A 6,757-nucleotide genomic window follows, 5' to 3' on the forward strand; every position below is an offset into this window, starting at 1 on the left:
CAAACTTTTAAGACACACAGAGATATCAACAAATGATGAACTACCATGAGGTAAGTGTATGGACAGAACATGCAACAGGGGCCGTTGGAGCACACGGAGGAATTACATAAAGATGGTTTCCTGGCAGAATGGGCTGCAAGGGATATTTCCTATAAGCTTTGGGCAAACATAACAGAAGCCTCCCTTTCTAATGACTGTGTATAGGCTTGAGCCATTTCTCCAGAGTATGTCAGGGAAACTCCATCTACATTAAGTAAACCCAGTGTGTGTGAGCATACTGCATAGAGATTTTGGTATTAGAGATACTACTTTTGCACAACCGCAACATTCAGTAAACTGGAGGAGGGCCTTGCTTCTTCACCTTGGTTTTATTTTATTTTATTATTATTTTTTGAGATGGAGTTTCACTCTGTCACCCAGGCTGGAATGTGGTGGCTTGATCTTGGCTCACTGCAATCTCTGCCTCCCAGGTTCAAGGGATTCTCCTGCCTCATTCTCCCAAGTAGCTGAGATTACAGGTGCCTGCCACCACACTCAGCTAATTTTTGTATTTTTAGCAGAGATGGGATTTCACTATGTTGGCCAGGCTGGTCTTGAACTCCTGACCTCAGGTGATCTGCCCACCTCGGCCTCCCAGAGTGCTGGGATTACAGGTGTGAGCCACCACGCCTGGCCATCACCTTGGTTTTCTGCCCATATCTGTGCCAATTCTGGAAAGAATTCTTGGAGCAATCATGGTCTGCATGAGTTCTATGATGAATTCCTAAAGCATGGTTTCTCACATAGTTGGAAGCCATTTCTGTGTCCTCTATCTGGAATACTCCACCTGCCCACAATGCACTGAACTCGTCCTCTTTTCTGGACATTAACAGAAAGGTGACTACAGGCTTGGGCTCTATCCTTTCCTCTAAGAAAACCTTTTTTGACCTCTCAGATGAGGTTAAAGCTCTGTTTTAGGTGCTCTGTTAGCTATAGACACTTCCCCTTTGTAGCATTTATCACTGTTGCACTTTGCATTGGGTTTCTGGTCATTATTGAATATCCGTGCCCGACTCAGCTAAAAGCTCCAAGAAAGCTCCAGATGTGTCTCTGCTCACCTGTACCTAGCAGAATGTCAAGCATGAAATAAGCATTCAATAAAGATTTGTTGAATAAATAAACTCAGATATGATATAAATGTCCTAAAGGACAAATAAATAACTATTTAAGCTGCCACCCCGATGGGTTGTTCTGGCAAAAGAGAGAACAAATGTATGCCAGCCTTTCTTCCCAGTGAGACTTATGGGAATGGTGAGCAGAGGTCCTCTGACTTTGAGTTCTGCTTAGAGAAAAAACTCTATCTTCAGTTACTATTTAATCTTTTTTTTTTTTTATTTCGAAATGGGGTTTTGCTCTTGTTGCCCAGGCTGGAGTGCAATGGCATGATCTCAGCTCACTGCAACTTCTGCCTCCTGGGTTCAAGCGATTCTCCTGCCTCAGTCTTCTGAGTAGCTGGGATTACAGGCGTGCATCACCAGGCCCGGCTAATTTTTTTTGTATTTTTAGTAGAGGCAGGGTTTCGCCATGTTGGCCAGGCTGGTCTTGAACTCCTGACCTCAGGCGATTTACCTGCCTCGGCCTCCCAAAGTGCTGAGATTACAGACATGAGCCACTGTGCTCAGCCAGTTTCTATTAAATCTTTCAAGGCAGAGCTCTAGGGTCTAGACTCTTTGTTTGTTTGTTTGTTTGTTTGTTTAGACAGAGTCTCACTCCTATCGCAAAGGCTGTAGCGCAGTGGCATGGTTTTGGCTCACTGCAGCCTTGATCTCCCGGGCTCAGGTGATCCTCCCACCTCAGCCTCCCAAGTAGCCGGGATAACACGTGCACGCCACCATGCCTGGCTAATTTTCTGTATTTTTAGTAGAGACAGGGTTTTTCCATGTTTCCCAGGTTAGTCATGAACTCCTGAGCTCAAGTGATCCACCTGCCACGGACTCCCAAGGTTCTGGGATTACAGGTGTGAGTCATTGCGCCTGGCACAGGGTTCTGTATTTAGGAAAGTTTTGGAATGGAAAGAGAGCGTCCTGGATTATGCTGGATAGATGGGATTGAGCAAACAGTAGCCAAAATGTTCTACATAATAAAGAAACAGGAATGTTAGCTATTTTCTTTTGCAGTCCAAGAAACTTGTGATTTGTAATTCTAGATGCAGGGAAGAGAATAGATGTGAAAACGGACTCTGTGGGAAGGAATGGGCCTCTAGAATATATCACCAAGTGAGAGATCTAATGCTATTACTCATTTTCCTTTGTCTACTACTACTGGCATCACTTACTACATCAATAGTTATTCTGTGTTCAAATACACTATTTATGTGATCCTCAGAGGAACCCCAGGAAGCAAATTTGGGATTATCACCATTTTACAAAGGAGGAAACCAAGACTAATCAGTTAAGTAACTCATTCAAGGAGGCACATCCAGTAAGGGGCTACTCATATGCTATCCTGCATTGAGGAAGGAAAAGGCATTTTAATGGTAGTGTTTGTTCCCTGATGGTAATTTAAATAGTTTCTTGTTTTGAGTTTCTTTGACCCATTATCCCTAACTCTTTGAAAAAGCCTTAGATACCACCAGATGGAGTAGGTTTACATTATCAGTGCTTTGGGAAAGAGGGAGAGCTGTGCCTTAGCTTAGGGTAAAGAGAAAGGACAGCAGAGACAAGAAACAAGACAGCTGTGGGGATGGAGAATTGAGCACAGTAGGAGATGATGAACACTAAAGAGAAAGCTTCCCCTCTCCCTGTACCCTGATAAACATTGTAGAGCTACTGGACTTTCTGCAATTATACGAGAGGGAGGACTGAGTTATTTTATTTGGATCTTACCAGATAGGTCAATCCCTGAAGGCCCGAGGATTTGGGAACACCTATTTCTCCTGTTGTCTCAGAGGTAGATGCATGCCCGTTGGTGCTTGACTGCCAGCCCTAATCTGGTCTCTCTTTGGTCTCAGCTGAAAAGACTCTACACTTGGACCCACCAGAGACAGTTCTTACTTGTCCCCATTTTGCTGCCTTTCTGCCAGTGTCCAAATTCACCTGTACTTGATTTTTCTAACATTCCTCCATGCTACTGAGCCTTTCTTTGTGCCACACTGACCAGGCAAGTTCACCTCCTGCCCAGAAAATGGGCATTGTCTCAGATAACTTTTTCCATTTTTAGATTATGTCAAAAGCCTATAATGTTCTGGGCAAAAAGGAAGGTGGTTTACTAACAATTATAGGTTCAGCCTATTATACAGACGTAATAGGTCCCTGTTCAATGGGAGAAGAAACTGCGGCTTTCAGAGGTTGGCTGCTTTGCCCAGTTCACACCACTGGTAAATAGTAGACACGTAATGACAAAATAAAATCATTAACCCATTCCTTTAGATTTGTTTTAAATTTAAATTTGTTTAAAATCAATATTTTTTGGTATACTTTTATAAATGTTTTCTTGTGAAATAAACATACATACAGAAGCTGCAAGAAGCATGAAGGTACAGCTTAAATTATCACACACAAAAAACCACCCATGTAACTACCATTCAGACCCCAAAATAGCATGCTGTTAACATTTGAGAAGTCCCACAAGTCCCTTTCTAATCAAAATCTCCAGATTCACCCCAAAGGAAAACATTACACGACTCTTATTATAACCAATTTCTTTTAAAAAAAAAACTTCAATTTTTAGCAGCTTTATTGAGATACAATTCACACACTGGACAATTCACTAAAGTTTACAATTCAATGCTTTCTAGTATACTCACAGAGTTGTGCAACCACCACTATAATCAATTTTTGTTTTTGTTTTTGTTTGTTTATTTTGAGATAGAGTCTTACTCTCTCACCCATGCTGGAGTACAGTGGCACAATATTGGCACACTGCAGCCTCTACATGCCGCCAAGCAATTCTCCTGCCTCAGCCTCCAAAGCAGCTGGGATTACAGGTGCCTGCCACCACACCCAGCTACTTTTTGTATTTTTAGTGGAGATAGGGTTTCACCATGTTGGCCAGGCTGGTCTCGAACTCCTGACCTCAAGTGATCCACCTGCCTCGGCCTTCCAAAGTGTTGGGATTACAGGTGTGAGCCACTGCGCCTAGCCATCAATTTTTGTTTTTATTTTATTTGTATTACCCCATACCCACTCCTCAACCCTAGCCAACTACTAACCTACTGCCTGTCTCTAGAGATTTGCCTATTCTGGATGTTTCAAATAAATGTTTAATACAATATGTGGTCTTTTGTGACTGTCTTCTTTCACATAATATATTTTCAAAGTTCATCCATGTTGTAGCATGTATCAATACTTCATTCCTTTTTATTGCTGAATAATTCCATTGTATGGATATAACACTTTATCTACTTAAATTGATGGGTATTTGGGGTGTTTCCAGGGACTTCAACATTGCATAGCTTGTTTGTGAAAGATTTTGGCTATTATGAATAATACTGCTATGAACATTCATGTACAGATTTTTGTGTGGATATGTTTTCAGTTATCTTGGGTATATAACTCAGAGTGGAATTGCTGAGTCATATGGTAACCCTAAATTTAACATTTTGAGAAATTGCTAAACTGTTTTCAAAGCAGTTGCACCCTTTTGCAACCCCATCAGCAATGTATGAGGGTTCCAACTTCTCTACATCCTTGCCAATATTTGTTATTTTCTGTTTTTTTTTTTTTTTTTTTTTTTTTTTTTTTTTTTTAAGTATAGTCAACCTTTGGGTGTGAAATGGTATCTCGTAGTTTTGATTTACATTTCAATGTCATTTGATGACATTGAACGTCTTTTTATATGATTGTTGTTGATTTGTATGTCATCTTTGGAAAAATGTCTATTCAAATCCTTTGCCATTTAAAAATTGAGTTGTTTATCTTTTTATTGTTTAGTTGTAACAGTTTTTTATATATTCTGAATACTAGTCCCTTATCTGATACATAATTTACGAAAGATATTTGAGTTGTCTTCATTTTCTTTCTTTTCTTTTCGTGCCATACCAATAACTGGTTTTAATTTTTTTTAAAAAGGAAATACTATAATTTTTAAAAAGAGTTCCAAAAAATTTAACAGCATTTCCAGCAATGATTATTTCTGAAATATAAAGATTTGAAACATAATTTATACAAAACTAAAAACCAAAAGCATTCCTTCTTGCTTTTTCCTTTTAAAAAAAATCCGGACCATTTGTCACAAGAAAGTTTGGCAAGTCACAGCAGCTGCAGCCTCAGTCACCCTCCGAATTGCTGTCCTTCCTCCTGGGGACAGGGGAGTGACGCACTGAGGACAGCAACACGTCTTCAATCGGTTTCTTAGGGTTTGCCTTCAGGTCCGTCTTAGTTGCTCCAGATTCAGTTTCCACTCCAACTGATCTCTCGACAGGTTCATGCTGCCAAATACCAGAGGACCGATAAACTGAGCCTTGATACCTTATTCCAGGTAAACAAATATCATGGGCAGATTCCTAACAGGATAATGGGGTATGCAGGTTGTTAAAATGGCTTTGATAAATTTGACACCAGGAAACTTCCTGGCAAGTCCACCGAGGTGCTGATTTATCAGGGCACAGAGGGGAAATTCCTTGTTTTTAAAGGTGCAAGATTACCTGCAAACCCTCACCAGCTTTGGTAACTTCTTGAACATAATCCTTTCCTGAGATCTCCAAAACTTCTCCAGATTTATTCTTCAGTTTAGTTGCTTTCCACTCAGCTAGTCTCTGCTGTCTGTACATTTCAATAGCATGTTCATCCTCCTCATTAAATTTGTCTTCATGATCCTCCAGCTCTTCCAAATTCATATCTTCATATGTTTTCACCACTGACTGCTGGAGGATGCGCTGCTCCTCTTCCATCTTGTTTTCCAATTCTTTCAGACTTTCCTTGGGGGGCGAGATGCCCTTTTTGTGTAAGATGTCATTCCACTCAGTGTCTGTGTTGGGGCCCTACATCTTGTTTCCAATCAGTTGTCTTCATTTTCTTGATGTCCATTAAAGAACAAAAGTTTTAAATGGTGATTAAGTCTCATTTCTCCATTTTTATTTTGTTATTTATATTTTTGATATCATATCAAAGCAACCAATGCCTAATCTAAGAGTGACTCTGATTTTTTCTGAGTTTAATTTTTTCAGTTCTTACTTTTAGGTCTATGATCCATTTTGAGTTAATTTTTGTGTATGTTTTGATATGTGTTCAACTTTGTTTTTTTGCATGTGAATATCCAATTATAGAAGTGCTTTATGTATTCTGGTTATAAGGCCTATATTGGTTTTATGTGTAGCAAATATCTGCTCTGGCTTGCCTTTCACTCTTTTGGTGGTGACTTTTAGATAATATAAACTGATAAAGTTGGGTGCATTAAAATTAAGAGTTTCATTGGGTATAGTAGCCTGTGATCCCAGCACTTTGGGAGGCTGAGGCAGGACAATCGCTTGAGTCCACAAGTTCTAGACCAGCCTGGGCAACATAGCAAGACCCCATCTCTACTGAAAATAAAAGAAAAAAAATTAAGAGTCTCTGTTGATCAAAACCCCTTAGGAGTGGGCCTCCCTGATTGGCCTCCTATATAATATTCCAGGCTTATCTCCTATGTGTACCATCTGTTTTAGCCACAGTAAATTATTTTCCTCTCTCTATAATATATTCTGTCCATTTCCAACTCTGACTCTAACTAGAAACACTTCTGTTTTCACATTTTAAAGTCGTATTCATTGGCCAGGTGTGGTGGTGCACATCTGTAGTCC

At 40.0% G+C, this 6,757-nt stretch overlaps 1 pseudogene; it reads right to left on the bottom strand.

Annotated features, from left to right (window-relative positions):
* Window positions 1–5,245: 5,245 nt before the first annotated feature.
* Window positions 5,246–5,965, bottom strand: LOC129460289 (phosducin-like protein 3; annotated as a pseudogene).
* Between the last annotated feature and the right edge of the window lie 792 nt (window positions 5,966–6,757).

The sequence above is a fragment of the Symphalangus syndactylus genome, chromosome 13 (genome assembly GCF_028878055.3).
Source record: "Symphalangus syndactylus isolate Jambi chromosome 13, NHGRI_mSymSyn1-v2.1_pri, whole genome shotgun sequence".
In the NCBI taxonomy this organism is placed as follows: Eukaryota; Metazoa; Chordata; class Mammalia; order Primates; family Hylobatidae; genus Symphalangus; species Symphalangus syndactylus.